This window comes from Helianthus annuus, chromosome 7 (genome assembly GCF_002127325.2).
Source record: "Helianthus annuus cultivar XRQ/B chromosome 7, HanXRQr2.0-SUNRISE, whole genome shotgun sequence".
Lineage (NCBI taxonomy): Eukaryota > Viridiplantae > Streptophyta > Magnoliopsida > Asterales > Asteraceae > Helianthus > Helianthus annuus.
The window spans coordinates 28,758,436-28,776,240 of record NC_035439.2 but is presented as its reverse complement, the minus strand read 5'-3'; positions in this window follow the sequence as shown (position 1 = coordinate 28,776,240).

Sequence of the window (17,805 nt, the reverse complement as noted above, 5' to 3'; positions counted from 1 at the left end):
CCGCATGTTATATGTGATTTATCATGTAAAAAAAATAATTAGTTGCACTGTTTCGAAAAGTAGAATAGTCAAAAAACTTACTCCTATTTATATTATTTTGATATTTTTAATATATTCGTAATAGAATATTAGAATAGAGTACAAATATCATAATTTGCACCATTTTGATAGCAGATAGCAATAAACACCTAATGCTAGTAATAGGGCAAAAGGCCATTGACACAAATATTATCTGTATTTTTTTCGCATGATAACCAAACATGGATCCCTTTCTTCGCTCCAAAGACCCTCCTACCATATGTCTATAGTTTGCTATGTTTAAAATGCATCCTTGAATAAAAGTTAATCATTTTAATTCTACTTAAAATTAAAATTAGGAATTTGATATCCAAAATTGGCCAAAGAAACCTATTTATTATTATTAATTTTTATTTTGTAATTTTGTTAAATTGTATATGCGTATAATATATTGCTTATGTTCAAATTCAAAAGGAATGAATACCTAGATAATCTAGCCTATTTAACTCATGATCGACTCGTTTAATGTCAAGCTCGTTTAACTCAATCTTACTCACTCATTTTAATACTTAATTATACGTATTACTGATAAAAGATGTAAAGAGATTGAACATTAGGAGAAACACTTGCCTCACCCGCATGTTATATGTAATTTATCGTGTAAAAAAATAATTAGTTGCACTGTTTCGAAAAGTAGAATAATCTAAAAATTTACTCCTATTTATATTATTTTGATATTTTTAATATAATCGTAATAGAATATTAGAATAAAGTACAAATATCATAATTTGCACAATTTTGATAGCAGATAGCAATAAACACCTAATGCTACTACTAGGGCAAAAGGCCATTGACATGAATATTATCTGTTTTTTTTTTCGCATGATAACCAAACATGGATCCCTTTCTTCGCTCCAAAGACCCTCCTACCAAATGTCTGTAGTTTGCTAAGTTTAAAATGCATCACTGAATAAAAGTTAATCACTTTAATTCTACTTAAAATTAAAATTAGGAATTTGATATCCAAAATTGGCCACAGAAACCTATTTATTATTGTTAATTTTTCTTTTGTAATTTTGTTAAATTGTATACGTGTATAATATAGTGCTTATGTTCAAATTCAAAAGGAATGAATACCTAGATAATCTAGCCTAGTAAACTCATGATCGACTTGTTTAATAAACTCAATCTTACTCACTCGTTTTGATACTTAATTATACGTATTACTGATAAAAGATGTAAGGAGATTGAACATTAGGAGAACCACTTACCTCACCCGCATGTTATATGTAATTTATCATGTAAAAAATAATTAGTTGCACTGTTTCAAAAAGTAGAATAATCTAAAAACTTATTCCTATTTATATTATTTTGATATTTTTAATATATTCGTAATAGAATATTAGAATAAGGTACAAATATCATAATTTGCACCATTTTGATAGCAGATAGCAATAAACACCTAATGCTACTACTAGGGCAAAAGGCCATTGACACAAATATTATTTGTTTTTTTTTTCGCATGATGACCAAACATGGATCCCTTTCTTCGCTCCAAAGACCCTCCTACCAAATGTCTGTCGTTTGCTTAGTCATGCATCCCAGAATAAAAGTTAATCATTTTAATTCTACTTAAAATTAAAATTAGGAATTTGATATCCAAAATTGGCCACAGAAACCTACTTATTATTATTAATTTTTATTTTGTAGTTTTGTTAAATTGTAAACGCGTATAATATAGTGCTTATGTGTGACACCCCAGGAAAACCAGTAAAGGATATAACTTACCTAGCTTCCTCAGTAACCGCATGCTAAATTTCGGGACGAAATTTCTTTCAAGTTGGGGATAATGTGACAACTCGAGTTTCCGAGATTCCACTTTCGCATTTATTGCACGTTCATTGTTTGTTTGGTTGTTTATTTGCACAATTGGTTTACTATGAAACTGTAACGTTTTGATTCAATAAAGTATATTGTGATTGTGCATGGTTATGTGTTATTTGTGAAAGATTTGACAAATAATGGAATGTGGTGATGAAACTGTAAAAGATAATACTTAAGGGTGTTAAGTGCTTATAGTGAAACTCTAATCATTCTTAACCCTAATCCCTTTCACTAATCATCACCAAAGAAACAAAGCACGTACTTTCATACTCTCTGATCCTCTCTGGCAATCACCACCATCATCATTGGCACAAGTTCTTCATCACTCTTGATTTCCTCTCTTTGTCTAGAATCAATTCAAGGTATTTGTGTAATCATTGTTTATTGATTGTTTGATTGTTATCAATTCTTGATTCTTGTGATTCTTGTAAATCTGTCACACCCCCAAAATCCACACGCGGAGTACTACCGCTTGGGAGCGTGACTGACTAGGATCAAGCCACCAATCATATAGAACAATGTATATAGTAAAGTAAATGTCATTAAACCAAACCCATCCATATGAATTTGATATCCAAAATTGGCCACAGAAACGTACTTATTATTATTAACTTTTATTTTGTAGTTTTGTTAAATTGTAAACGCGAATAATATAGTGCTTATGTTCAAATTCAAAAGGAATAATGTAGGTCCCTCGGAGGTTGAGGATAAACCTATTCCTTGTTATGTTTAACACACTAGCAAGTGCGGAATCCAAGCTAGAGTGCAAACCGTAGTTTAGATGAAAGTAAAGATTACAAAGAGAAAGAGTAGACAAGCAAAGTATCAAAGTTTTCTCTTGTATTTCAGTGGACACGGTTACAGACCTTGAACAAACTGAAATGCTCTCTTACAAGACCTTGGGTTCACTCACAAATGCTCTCAATATCTTTCTAAGTGTCTGCCAAGAACTAACTGTGAAGTGAAACCCACATGGGATATATATACCCATAACAGTTGACATGCACGAAGGATAAGCAGTTCTGGTCGAAGGATCATCTATCGACCAGAAAGACCATCGAAAGACTCCGAAAGATCCATATGTACCTCGAAGGATGATATATCCTTCGAGGTCCATAAGTATCCAACGAAAGATCATCTTTCGAGGTCATCGAAGGATACAATCCATCCTTCGATGACATCCTTCGAAGCATACATATCTTTCAAACATAATGTTGACTGTTTGGCCAAGTCAAACCAGGAGGATGGTTGACTTGGTCAAACATTTAGTCAAACACTTAAACAAATACAACAAAAGACGTAAACACAACAGACAAAAGACATCGTTTTATACATTACAAAATACAGACAAAGTACAGACACAAGTGCACCAACAAACTCCCCCTTGGCTGTAGCTTTGTCTCGGTCTTCGTGTCTCTAAGTCTCTGACGTCCTTTCCACTGTCAAATGATGTGATGACCATGCACTTCCTGCGTTGACCAGCAGATTGAAGCAGTATCGGGCCATCCTTTGAAACTTCATAGCTTGATCTCGATCCTGAACTAAGTAGTTTATCTCATGATCCGTCAGAACAATAATATCCGATCTGGACATGTTAGTAATCCACATCGGATCTATTATCCTGAAGTTCTCCTGACTATCTCTGAAGAGGATCACCGCTTCTCCAGTATCAGCATCGTAAACCCAGCAACGGAAGTTTCCAAGAAAGTCGGTCTTCATCTTCAGCAAGGGTATCTTCTTCATCACCTTGGGAGGATCATATACCAGACGATAACGAGCTGTGTTAGTCTCTGGATCAAGTGTAAACCTGATCTGCTCGTATCTCGGAAACTGTGGCTTGTACAGAGGATCCTTCCAACCCAATCTCCTTTCCAACCTGATTTTCTTAGCGAACAGATCCACCATCTTTTCTTCGCTCCGATTGATTACATCTAGTTGGGCTAACACTGCAACATCATAATATGGAAGTGTGAGAATACTGAGGAGAGTTCTGAAATACTGAAGACCCGTTTCTCTTTTCACGACCATGCAGTGAAGATCTTTGACAAACATCCAACTAATAATGCGACCCCGAGCCCGATTCTTCTCCAATATCATATAGTTAACCTGTTCCAAAGGAGCGAGCGGAGGAGGATTCCTAGCAAGGAAATCCGCTCGCCATTCATTCACAGTTTTCTCACGGTTTTCTTGAGCTGATGGCGAATCAGAAGAAAGATTGGCGAACTCTGCAGTCTTTTCAGCCACAAAATCATCATCAAGGGCATTCACCTCCGCATTGTCCTTTCCAACATATACAGGACGATCAGGATCAGAACTGATGAAGATTTCTTCAATTGTAGAGAAATCAGTTTGATCCTGTACCAGCGGAGTAGCATCAATCATACACACAGCAACTTCATCCAAATCAGTCAAGATCAGAATTTGTTCGTCAGACATTTCAGAAACAAACTCTCCCTCTTCTAACAATTCACCCGTGACAGGATGAAACTTCTAGACACTTGAAGGTTCAGAGAGATCTGTAAATGTTTCTGGCTCCAGACTAATATGTTCAGGCCCTGTAGACGTTTCCAGTGTTTCTGTCTGTTCTGTTGGGCCAGTGGTAGCTGTCGGAGGAGCAGAAGGAGTATCCTGAGCTGTACCAGATCCACCTGCAGCACCGGATGCAGTTGCACCGAAGCCTGAGGCAGTTGTTTGATCTGGATTAGCTGCATCATCATCTTGATCATCCTCACGCCTTGAGGGAACTATCCCTAAGGTTTTGCACCTTTCATTCCACAATGTACCAACCATCGAATGAACCTTATTGAAGTTTGTATACATGGGTTTGAAGGATTCTATCAGTCTATCATCACGACTACTAACCTTTTCCCTTAACGCCTTCGCCTGAGTCTCCAAGTTAGTACTATGCCTCTTCATAATTTCCACCTCCCTATCTCGTGCCCTGTTTGCCTCTTTTAACCTTTCAATTTCCTCAGCCTGTTCCTTGATCTTAATATTCTGAGCTTCAACAATTTTACACAGCTGGTTGTGTGCCATTGCATCTTGTTTTCGCAGGACACGATATTCTTCAATTGTTCTTGTGTGTCGACCAACTATATCACCCAATTCACTGACTTGTTCAATCAGGAATTGTATCTTGTCAGCTTCAGAAAATCCAGACAAGGTTTCTACCAGAGTTGGCCTTGAAGGCTCAGGTCTAGAAGTACCAGACTGACCAGCCTGACCCGAAGCACCTGTAGGACCAGAAATAACGAGAGTAGGTCGGGCATGTGTACCTGAGGTGGGAGTTGCAGGCGGCTGTTGATCAACAGTCGCCGTGCGTGTCCCAGAAGACCTCTGAGGAGAAGACATTAGCTCCAACGTCTCTTTTTTAGTAAATTGATCACCAGAGGGAGGAAACTGCTGCTCAGGAGCAGATGAAGGCTGGACAGAGACAGGAACAGAGGTGTCATCAGCAGTTTTCTTCGATGAACGAACACCCTGTCGTTTTGCCTTCCTCTTCTTAAGAAAACCCGGAGAAGTAAGCGTATAATCTTCATCCGTGTCAGAGTCTCCAGTATCACCCGTCTTCTTGATACGCACAAATCGGGGGTTCCCGCGTTTATCAAAGACTTTCATCATCCCTGGAGGAGGAGGATTATCATCCTCAGACGAAGAATCATCACCATCAGAACCTCTTTCCTCTTCAGAAGACGAGCTGCTTTCATCAACTATCTTCCTCGGCTGATCTACTTTACCTTTACCCTTGTCAGTCGCAACAGTACCAGACTGACCAGCAACACCACCAGCACCACCAGCACTACCACCTGTTTCAACAACCACAGCACCACCATCACCACCAGTACCAGTACGAACATCAGGATCCACAGACATTTCCTGAACCTCTTCAGTAGCAACATTGACATCAACCTCAACACGTGCTGCAGCACTAGAACTGCCAGCAGACCTTCTTGTTGCTTTGATTCCATGTTTAGCTCCGAGCTGCGTATCAGCCAAAGCGATTAACTTTGGCTCTTCATTATCAGAATCGCTCGCGTCTCGACACCATTTGTTGTGTTGCGGTGCCTCGTAGTTAGGAATATCAAGATGACCAATAAGTTTCCTAATTGGGTCTGATTCCTTATAAGCGGCCATAGATTTGAAGATCAGCAGAGTGCGTTCGTTCATTGGATTCACAGGAAGAACATCTGCCTCGGCTTTAGCAAGATCAGGAATCTGATCATCTATCATCATCTGCAGAAACCTGGGATATAACCAGAACTTGGTGGATGTTCGCTGTGTTGCAGACGGAAGTGGCCTTCGAGCGTTTTCCTTTAGGTTGTCGAAGATATAGCGAGATATTTTAAACGGCTTGTTCAGAATCAACGCCGTAAACAATCCAGTCAAATCGATCGGTGACAAGTCATACCCAGAACGCTTGTTGCTCAGGCAATGAATAAGAATATGTAGCAAGAACTTATACCGAAGTGGCATATACTTCTTGTTGATTTGATTAGCCAGAACATCGTCGCTGTACCGCAGCCTCATCAGTAACCCCCGTTGACATTGTAAATCTATAGAAGTAGGATCTTCCGGTTGATCTCCAAGCCGTAGACGTTCTCTGATAGTGTTTTCTGTAATAACCACGGGTTTTTCAGCAACAGTTGCCCTGATCACTTCCTTATTCTCCACCGTTTCAATCACAGCTGTACTCCAAAATGCCTTGATGTGCGACTGATAGGCAATGTATTGCGTTGTGATAGCATAATTGATGCACGCCCTATGAAGATATTCCATGATTCCAGTAAACTCAGGACTGATACTGCCTTCCGGTTGTAAATACGCAGCCATGTTATGTCTAGATTCAGACATAGCCTCAACTTCCGATTTCTCCTTCTTTGTTGGCTTGGCCCACTCTTTTCTTACTTTCGGTGCCATTTCTGTATAATAACACATCGACACGTAATTAGAAAACTCAGATTGTCAAGCTAGGGTTTCATACTTAGAAAAATTTCAATTTCTTGAAAATTTTCTAAGTGTTGAACCCTCGAAGGATCACATCTATCCATCGAAGGATTGATCATGGCACGAAGGATGACAGATGGTTCGAAGGATGTTAGTTAAGCTCGAAAGATGTCACTTATCTTGAAGGATGACAACCTTATCGAAGGATCATCTTTCGAATAATCAAGAATTTTGAAAGATATCTTGATCATTCGAAGGCTGATCAATCGAAGGATGATCTTTCGAGATATCTACTATCTTTCGAGACTCACCTCGAAGGATGTTGTTCAGCACATCTATCGAGGTGATGAGTCATCATCTTCCGTTCCGGCAACTGTTCATCGGCGTATTTTTCTGGTGCAGTTTTAAGTGTTTTCCGATGATGTTTAATTGAAATTCCGGTGATTTGTTTTTAAGTCTCGTTCAAATGTGTTCTATGCCAAACAAGAACAACATCATCAACCATTTCAAACCATTAAGATTTAGACCCAAAACGGACTCTAACAACACACATATCCACTGATTTGACCATAAACCCTCACCATTCCCCTGTTTATCCCAAACCAACCATTCAGACAACAAGATTCAAATACAACATGTTTCATTTGAACAAACAATAGCCAACAAACCTAAAACTAATCATTTTCAATACTTTTGAATATAAAAACTCATTTTAAACATGATTTTGCAAACTGAAAATATGAACAGAAACCATGATCAATGAAGATTCTATAATGTTCTTGTTTGTGTTAATGTGTGTTCTGAAAAGCATGATTATCCTACCGTTGTTTGGTAAGGAAATCCTGATATCAATAAATTTTAGAGAAATTTCGGCAGAGGTTCGAGAGAAATGAGAGGTTTTTGATGAATGGATTTTGAAACTGATAATGTGTAAATGAAGAAGAAGATGCCTTTTATACCCTGACCTCGAAAGTCGAACCGCCTCGAAGGACTCAAGACCATTCGAAAGATGAACAGTTGTCTCGAAGGATTATCTTGATCTCGAAGGATCCCTATTTGGCTCGAAGGATCCAGATATTTTGGAATCCTTCGATAGATATCTTTCGATCTAATCCATCTTTCAAAAGATCTAGTCAACTCGAAAGATCAATTTGTCAAAACTTTCGTTGACCAGCACATCTTTCGACTGAAACAGTTGACCTTCATTGACTTTCTTGACCATCTGATCTTTCGAGGGCCATTGCTTCCTCGAAGGATCAGATTTCCCACCAACACTTTGGATTTTTGGGAATTTCAATTTAAACCCTTCACATTTTGGAGGTTTTTCAGAAATGACCATTTTGAAAAGTTGTCCGTTATGAAGTTCTGCAAAGGTTAGTTTTATGAAGTATCTCGGCTTGTCAGGTATCGGATCGAGCACCAAAATCAGTTAATCAAAAATAATATTAAATGGAAAATCTTTTTGGATTTTGAAGTTTAATAAAATAAAAGGCAACAATTTTAATATCCTTTGAATGTTATCAAACGACATCACCGCTAATGTCGTGCTGATATGCACCAAACGACAAAAACTTGTTTAAAAATAAAGCAGTAAATAAATATGTACCAACACAACAATATTTTTGCGAGTTTCTGGTGAAGAGAATCATATCAGCTGGCGGTCTTCTGTCAAAACACATTTCCCTTTAATTCTTTTACAGAGGTGGATAAGTATTCTACCACAATTACCGATATTGTTGTCCACTTAAACTCAGTGATCAAGTGTAATCATAATACAATGAGATACGTTTAAGGTATGATTTATACTTACCGACCGGTGTTCATCCACTCACGACACATTCCCGTATCAAGGTATGCACGAGAGTTCATCTTACTGGGGAGTATACCATTTATCATCCGTTTTTAACGTATATATATACAATGTGAACAAGTCACTTATTTGAGTTGAAAACAAGCCCTATGTGATAGAATCACTTATTGTTGAGGAACTTGATTTTCGATGCATGAGGGCACAGGAGCAAGTCCGTGAACAGGTCAGTACTTCCGTACAGCAGAGAGACGAACTTGACTCCCAGATAGATGTGATATTTTATCACTTATTTTGATGGACATGTGATTGTTTATCACTTATTGAGGTCGAATGCAGTATGAAATATGTACACGTATGTATGGTATCATGGAAGAACTTAGACTTTGTCTTTTATAGAAACAACCATGATACCCAGATGATAAACAGCATAAACCCCGAATATCTCAGAACCTCGGCAATCTATCAAACGAAATTTCGGTACCAAGACCATATGCCAATGAACGGTTCCCACGCGGTTTTCAGTCTGTTATGTTTATATCTCCTGCATACTTTAAAATGATCGTGAGTCTACCGGTACATCATTAGTAGAGCTACTTATCATTTTCTTTTTCTTTTGATTTCTAGAAACATGTTTCAACCGACCTCTGATGTAATATCACTTTCTCTTATATTACCAAGAAACTCATTTTTGTTTTTCTATTGTTTTTGTGTTTTTCTGAATTTTCTCCCCCTTAAATGCAGAAAGTAAATAAATTAAAGACATATTTTTGTATTTTTGTGGTTTTTCAATGTTTTTTGTATTTTTCTTGAAACTTTCTCCCCCTAAAATTCAAAAATAAAGAAAATGAAAAATATTTTTGGATTTTTGGTTTTTAGAAAAATATTTACAAAAACGATTTCCTGATGTCGGTTACTCTTGCTTCACCTTAATGCCGTTTACCAAAAGTAAATAATCAAATCTTGATTTATCAAATGCTTTGGTAAAAAGGCCGGCACGTTGGTGGTCGGTATGAATATGAACCACATCGATAAGTCTCTTTTCAAAACAATCACGGATGAAGTGATATTTAATATCGATGTGCTTCGTTTTCGAGTGCTGTACAGGATTTCTAGTGATCTGTAAGGCAGCCTCATTGTCAACATAAATAGGAGTAGTTAGGAATTCAAAACCGTAGTCCCGCATCTGTTGTTGGATCCATAGAACTTGGGAGCAGCAACTAGACGCAGCAATGTATTCTGCTTCACATGTAGACGTAGCCACACATGTCTGCTTCTTGCATTGCCAAGTGACTAGGCGATTGCCTAAGAACTGACATCCTGCTGTAGTTGATTTTCCATCTTTCTTGCAGCCGCCGAAATCAAAATCACTGAAAGCTTTGAGATCGAAGTTATCATCCTTAGGGTACCATAACCCGGTGTCAGGGTAACTCTTCAGATAACGAAAAATTCTCTTGACAGCAGCATAGTGAGAGACCTTCGGATTCGCTTGATACCTAGCGAGAAGACAAGTTGGATACATAATGTCGGGTCTTGATGCGGTGAGATACATTAAGGATCCAATCATAGCACGATAAAGTGAAGAATCGACAGCATCCCCTTCTTCATCCGGAGTAATCCCGTGATTCTGCGGAAGAGGAGTAGAAATTGGCTTCATATCGGACATCTGGAACCGGCTCAAGATGTCTCCGACGTACTTGGTTTGATGAATAAAAATTCCAGATTCGGACTGATTAACTTGCAAACCCAAGAAGAACGTCATTTCACCCATCGCACTCATCTCGAATCGATCTTGCATCACCTTTTCAAATTCCTTGCATAACTTATCATCGGTAGAACCAAAGATAATATCATCGACATACACTTGTACCAACAGAAGATCTTCACCTTTTTCTTTGATGAAGAGGGTACAGTCGATCAAACCCCGTCTAAAACCATTGCTCAGCAGGTAGGTAGACAACGTTTCATACCAAGCTCGAGGTGCTTGATGAAGACCATATAATGCCTTGTTAAGTAGTAAAACCCTGTCAGGATGTAATGGATCTTCAAACCCCGGTGGTTGCTCGACATACACTTCCTCTTCGACTACTCCGTGTAGAAAAGCACTTTTAACATCCATCTGGTACACCTTGAATTTCTTAAAGGATGCGTAGGCTAGAAAGATTCTAATAGCCTCCAGACGAGCAACAGGTGCATACACTTCATTGTAGTCAATACCTTCAATCTGACTGAAGCCTTGTACCACTAACCTTGCTTTGTTTCGAACAACAATCCCACGGTCGTCCTTTTTGCACTTAAACACCCAGCGAGTTCCGATCTTTTTGTAGTTGTCGGGCCTATCAACCAATTTCCATACGCCCAACTTCTCGAACTGCTGAAGTTCTTCTTGCATGGCTTCCACCCAGGAATCATCTTTCAATGCCTCCTTCCAAGATTTAGGCTCTTCTTGGCTAACATAGCAGGAGAAAGACCAATCATTTTGTTGTCCCGATTCTCGTATCTCAGCATACAAGCCAGCATTTTCATTGTTTCTGATTTGATTCCTTGTCCTTACACCACTGAGAACATCACCTATAATATTCTGCTGAGGATGAATGTTATGAGTTCGGGTTTCAGAAACTGGAGGAACTTCAACATTTGACCTCAAGTTATTGATATTTAAATTCCCGATATCATTCTGAAGCTGGTGAGTTGTAGAAGATGATGCATTTTCTTCTTGGATAATTGGTGCAGACACTGGATCCGTTGCTTCTGAAGTACCTTGAACCGGACGCAGTGCTTCACCATCATTTGCATCAACATACTCCTCATCTTCCGATGACAAATTGTAATCGACAGCATCATTAAACACCTCATTTGAAGCGAGATTGTTGACAGAAGAAGATGCTTGTGAGTCAACAATGATTGGACGAGCTAACTGAGAGCCAGTCGCATTCTCACTTTCAGACAACATTTGAGCAATTGCATTGTCATCATCAAATGTCGGCAGATTGAATGAGTCGAAAAGACCATCATAATCGAACATCCATGGATCTCGAGAAGGCTTCGGAGGATTAGAATATCTTTGAACTCTTACTTCACCCCATTCTTCAATCCTTTTGGTAGTCAGGTTCCATACTCGCAGATTAGGAGTAGCATACCCAAGGAAGTAACCTTCGATAGCTTTGGCACCAAACTTCCCGTCAGGCTCAATCATGGTACATGGTGCACCAAAAGGTTCTACATATTCCAAGTCAGGAGTCTTCTTGTGTAGGAGTTCGAAACACGTTTTTCCATGTCTTTTCACTGTGAGAACCCTGTTTAACGTGTAGCAAGCCGAGGCAACAGCTTCAGTCCAGAATCGAACTGGAAGCTGAGACTCAACCAACATGGTTCTTGCAGTCTCAATTAAGGTTCTGTTCTTTCTTTCAGCGACTCCATTTTGTTGTGGCGTGTACCGAGAGCTGTATTCATGAAGGATTCCTTTTGCAGTGCAAAACTCATCCATAACCTTGTTTTTGAACTCGGTACCGTTGTCGCTTCGAATTCGCCTCACCTTTAGATTATACACATTTTCCAACAAGGTGATCAAATTCTTCAGAATTTCTGGAGTCTCGCTCTTGTGGACCATGAAGTCAACCCATGAAAATCTTGAGTAGTCATCAGTAACTACCAAGCAGAAAACTTCTCCGTGCACACTCTTGTGTTTGACAGGGCCGAAAAGGTCCATATGCAATCGCTCGAGTGGCATGTTGACAGTGTTAACCTTCTTCAATGGATGAGATTTCTTGGTCTGCTTTCCCTTTTGACATGGCACACAGACATCTTGAAGTTGAAAATTTTTCACATTAACACCTCTCACCAGATTGTTTTTGACTAGGTGATTCATTTTTCTGAGGTGAATATGACCCATTCGTCTGTGCCAAGAGATCGTCTCCTTTTCAGTGGCTTTTGAAACAAAGCAAGTAACTTGTTTTGACTGAGTTATTGCTTGGCTCATATCAAGGACATACAAATCATTAACTCTTGGTGCTGATAAGAGAATCCATTCAGCGGGAATCTTGAATCCTGGCTTCAGCACATAGCAACCGGCATCATTAAAATGCACGGTGAACTTTTTGTCGCAGATTTGAGAAACACTCAGGAGATTGTGATCCAACTGTTGCACATAATTGATTTTGTCGAAACTCACAATTCCATTTGAGATCATTCCCTCGCCGGTGATATACCCTCCTTTGTCTCCAGCAAACGCAACATATCCTCCTCTTATACTTCGCACATCGAAAAGAAGACGATAGTCGCCAGTCATGTGCCTGGAAGCCCCACTATCAACAATCCAAAGACTATTAATAGTTCATCCTGGAGCCGCCTGCACATGCAATTAACACATCAGTTTGAGAGGGGGACCCAAGCCTTTGTTGACTTGGGTCGTCCTTGATCATTAAGGAAAGTGATCTCAATCACTTGATGATTAGGAAATAAAACCTCTGGTGCTCCCCCTGACTGAATTACCTGTTTTTGTTTCCAAGCTTGTTGTCCCTTACCAGTATTTGATTTAATTGTTTTTGCATTTACTGGTTTTACACTTGTAGGTTTAGCTTGTACAGGTTTTTCATCCTTGACCTCTGATTTTAAGGCCTTCTCAATTACCCTTTTGTTCTTTTGTTTTACCTTCTTTTCCCTTTCTTTCAAGACACGTGGTTCTTGTTTCGGGGAAACCGGTTGTTTTTGGTAATTGGTTTCTTGGGGAGCACTTGTTTTTCCCTTAAATTTTTGCAAGTATGGGCAATATCTTACAATGTGCCCAACTGTTCCACATTCAAAACACATTCTCCGCTCTACAAACCTCGGAGAAACGTGTTGATGACCAGACGAAGAACCAGATACTGAACTTTGTGATCTAGATGTGCTTGGACCTAAGTCACATCCATTGGTGTGTTGGGTATAATTGTTCTGATCATTTCGTTTTAAAATTCTAACTTGTTTTACAAAATCAATGTTAGATTTATTTTGAAATGTTTCAAGTTTGTCCGTACCCTTTGATCCAACAAAGTTCACTTTCTGTTCTCTTTTCTTAACCGGAGCTCTTTTGTTTTGCACCTTTTGAACCTTAGGTTGCTCAACTTTAGATTGTTGAATCTTAGGTTGTGCAGCCTTAGATTGAGAAGCCTTAGACTGCTCAACTTTAGGTTGTTGAACCCTTGGTTGTTCAGTCTTAGGCTGCTGAACTTTTGGTGCTTGAGTATTCTTGTTTTGAGCCCTCTTTTCCTGTACCTGGCCCTTACCCTTTCCGGAATTCACTTGTTGTTTTCGCTCAACTGGCAGTTTTTGGTTTCCGTATTGTTTTCTAATTAGCTCACACGGAATTGGTTCACATTGAGTGACCGTCACTTTGTTACCTTTGTTTCCCAAAAACTTATCAATTCGTCCTTCAAAAATTTTCTCAATTAAATCTTGATTTACATTTTTGATTGGAAAATCTCTGTCAGAATAGATTTTACTGTCTCCCTTGAGCGTATACAACAAGTTATTCTTTTCAATGCTCGGTACACTGGGCTTCATTGCCTTTGGTGTTTCAGCCTTACTCGGTTTCACTGGTGGATCACACAAGATGTGATTCTCAATTGGAATGTCTGGTGTAACCGAGTTAGACTGTGGTTTCTCATTTTCTTCAGATTCATCGTCCGAAGAATCAGCATCCTCAATAATCGGAGAATTCTGTTCCTTGACAGACGATGAATTTTTCACATTCTCAGATTCAGATTGCCCCGAGGATGATGTACCTGTTGTGAACCCGAGGCCTACTGCAAAGTCATCTAGACCGAGTGGCACAGTAGGTTCAAAACGGGGCATATCCTCGTCATTAGGCAACTTGGAATAATTGTGATTCATCGGGGGAGGGCATGATTTGTAACCAATACATTTTGTATCCCCCTTTTTCCTTTGAGCATCAATAATGTGATCCAAAACATAGCGGGAATTGGAATAGCTTTCCAATTTCTGCTTGATTGTTTCACATTCGCATCGAGCTGTAGCTAACTCTACCATTTGTTTTTCAATTGTGTCAATCAAATTATTATTAGCATGTTGTTTTCTCAAAACAGCCTTTTGAAGTTCAGAAACATCATGTTTTAATGACGCAATTGTTGCTTTAAACTCTTTTTCATTTCTTGTTAAAAACAAGTTAGCCTCAGTTGCTTTAGAAAGATCAACAATCAATTCTTGATTGTGTTTGTGTGTGATTTCAAAAAGACTTTCCTTTTCTGCATATTCAAGACATTTAGCACATTCAACAGCAGCAGAAATAGAGTCAGATTTAGAATCACATACCTGAGAGGTCTGTCCTTCAACATGAGCCATGAAGGCTGTATGAAAAGAAAAAGATCCATCTTCAGAGAAAAATTGAGAAAGCTTCTCAGAAGTTCCAGCAGCTTTCTGGCAAAGAATAGATCTTCTCTTGCATAAAGCTTCAGCATCAGCCAATAGCTCATCAACCTCCAGATCTAAGGCTTCACTTGATAAATCACCAGCATCAAGTGATTCCCCATCCATACTTCCACTATAACCCGAGCTATCTTCATCTTCTGAAGATTCATCAGCAGACGCGGGTTCTACAACCTTTTCAACCACCTTGGCGTAACATGCTGTTCCACCATTTCCTCCTTCACCAAGCTGAAGATTCCAGTTGCAAATCTCATCAGCTTGAACAATTAATCCTCTGTGGGGATTAGAGTTTGTGGTTCCAGATGTATTTCCTCCCACAGGAACTATTTGTCTGTCAGAATTGTTCTGTTGTTGCTGAGGCTGTCTTTGATTCCTGAAAGGATTCTGATTGCCTTGCTTGGGTGGCTTCTGACATTCCCGCTTGAAATGACCCTTTTCACCACAGTTAAAGCAGGTGACAGCATTCTTATCAAAACCATACTTGGTGTTGTTGTTGCTTTCCAAGTTGGTTCTCCCCGTTCTCTCCATAAACTCTTTAGCTCTACGAATAGCACTAGCAAGAGCCCACTTTATATCCATCATCTCAAACTCTTCTTTGTCAACTTGCTGGTAATCTTCGTTGGTTAGATTGATATTTCCAATCTGACCTGCAACCAACCCACAGTAAGCACTAACCAAGGTATTCAACATCTCCATATGCTCCTTGGCTATCTCGACACTGACTTTTGAAAAGTTTGAAGTGTCCAATCTGACAGTGTTCGGATTGGAAGTAGCTTGAAAGCTTGAAGAACTTCCATAAAATCCTTGTTGTTGTGGTTGTTGCTGTTGAGCTCTGTTAGGATCCAAGAAAGGCGGTGGTGTGAATTGTTGAGCTGTCTGTTGTTGTTGTTGTTGAGAAGAAGAATCTGGTCTTGAATACATCATCGTGTATGCTGAAGGATCAAATTGATTTGCTGTTGAAGGTCCGGTGTTGGAGATGAACGCTGTTTGGAGCTTAGCATGCTGAGAAGCTGGCTTTTCTCCAGTAATACCACCTGCAATCCCAAAATACATCTCTGGATTCTGAGGAGTGATTGTTCTTTTCGCCTTGAGCTTTTCTTCCACATCTTTGTTTTCCAATTTCTGAATTAGCTCATAAACGGTAATTGTATCCAAAACACCGTTTTCCTTGAGAATCTCAAGATAACTGCTCCACTTTGCTGGTAAGCCATCAGCAAATCTCTTCACCATTTCTTGTGGAGTGGCAGTGACTCTGAAGGCAAACATTTCACTCAATAGATGGTGAAATCTTGTAGACAACTCTGCTAGACCTTCATTCTCCATGCAGGTAAAACCTTCAAACTCTTTCTTTAGCAGCTCCTGCTTGATCTTCCTTGATTGAGCATTTCCTTCACATCTCAATGTAAGCATATCCCACAAGCTTTTAGTTGTTGTACAGTAAACAAACTGGTGGTATATATCTCTGTGAAGAGCTTGCGTGAGAATCATGAATGCTTTCTTTTCCAATTCAAACTTCTTCTTATCATCATCAGACATCATGCTGTAAGTTTCTGGATTTGATCCTGCAACTTCCAACTCGTTTTCAAATGGAGTAAAGAAACACATCCATAGATCTTGACCTTGCCCCTGAACATAAGTTCTCAGCCTTTCTTTCCACCATCCCCAATCATTGATGTGATTTAGTTTTGGCGGTTTTGTGCTTGTACCAGTTTCACTATCATTCTGCATCATTGCTTGAATGCTGCTGCTTTGATTTGTGACCAATGCCCATTGATTTGCAGTTATCATTGCAGCTTGAGTTGGGGCAATAGCCTGCATCCATGCAGTTTTGTTGAACTCTGGCGCAGATTGCGTGGTTGATGATTGCGTAGATGATGACTGTGGAGTCAAAGTTGTTGTAGTCCACGCAGATGGATCCCATTGACCGTTTGTTCCCATTTTATATTTAATATATTAGGTGAAAATTAATTTAAAAAAAAAGTGATTTTCACAAACTATGTTAAAAATTTTGAAGGATAACAAACTGTCGAAGGATCTAGGATCGAAGGACCTGAAAATCACAAACTGTTAAGTCTAAACAGATAAGACTCGAAAGATGCTCGAAAGATGACACTTGTTCGAAGGATCAACAGTGTTCGAAGGATCACTGTTGAGTTTCGAACCATCACTTCGAAAGATTCTCCTACACGAAGGATCCTTATCTTTCGAAGGGAAACAGTAACTCGAAGGATGTATCTTTCGAAAAGATTCCTTGACTCGAAAGATAACACACTGACTTCGAAAGATGTTCGAAGGATGGTTATCTTTCGAATCTCCTTGATCGAAGGATGATCTTTCGAGTTCGAAAGGTATCTTTCGAACACGTCTGACACACTGACAGAAAGGACGACTGGTTGGTGAAAAGGTGATGTGGTTGGTGAACCAACTTTCGGCAGAAGGGATGTTTCTGCACCAACTTTTCACCAAGTCAGATTTGACTTTCAAAATTAAGCCCAAAAAGGAAGTTTCTTATCCACAACCAAGCAACCGGAGTTTAGCCGGAATTTTGGCCGGAAAATAGCAAACCTCTTTGAACAAGATTTTTAAGTTACCCAAACCTTCCCGTAACACACCCGGTTAGTTTAGAACACGTTTTTATGGTTAGAAAGGCAAGAAACACACTAAAAACGGGTGCTAAACCAAGAAAGTTTTTGTCCAAACACAACCAAAGTCTTGCACAAACCCGGTTT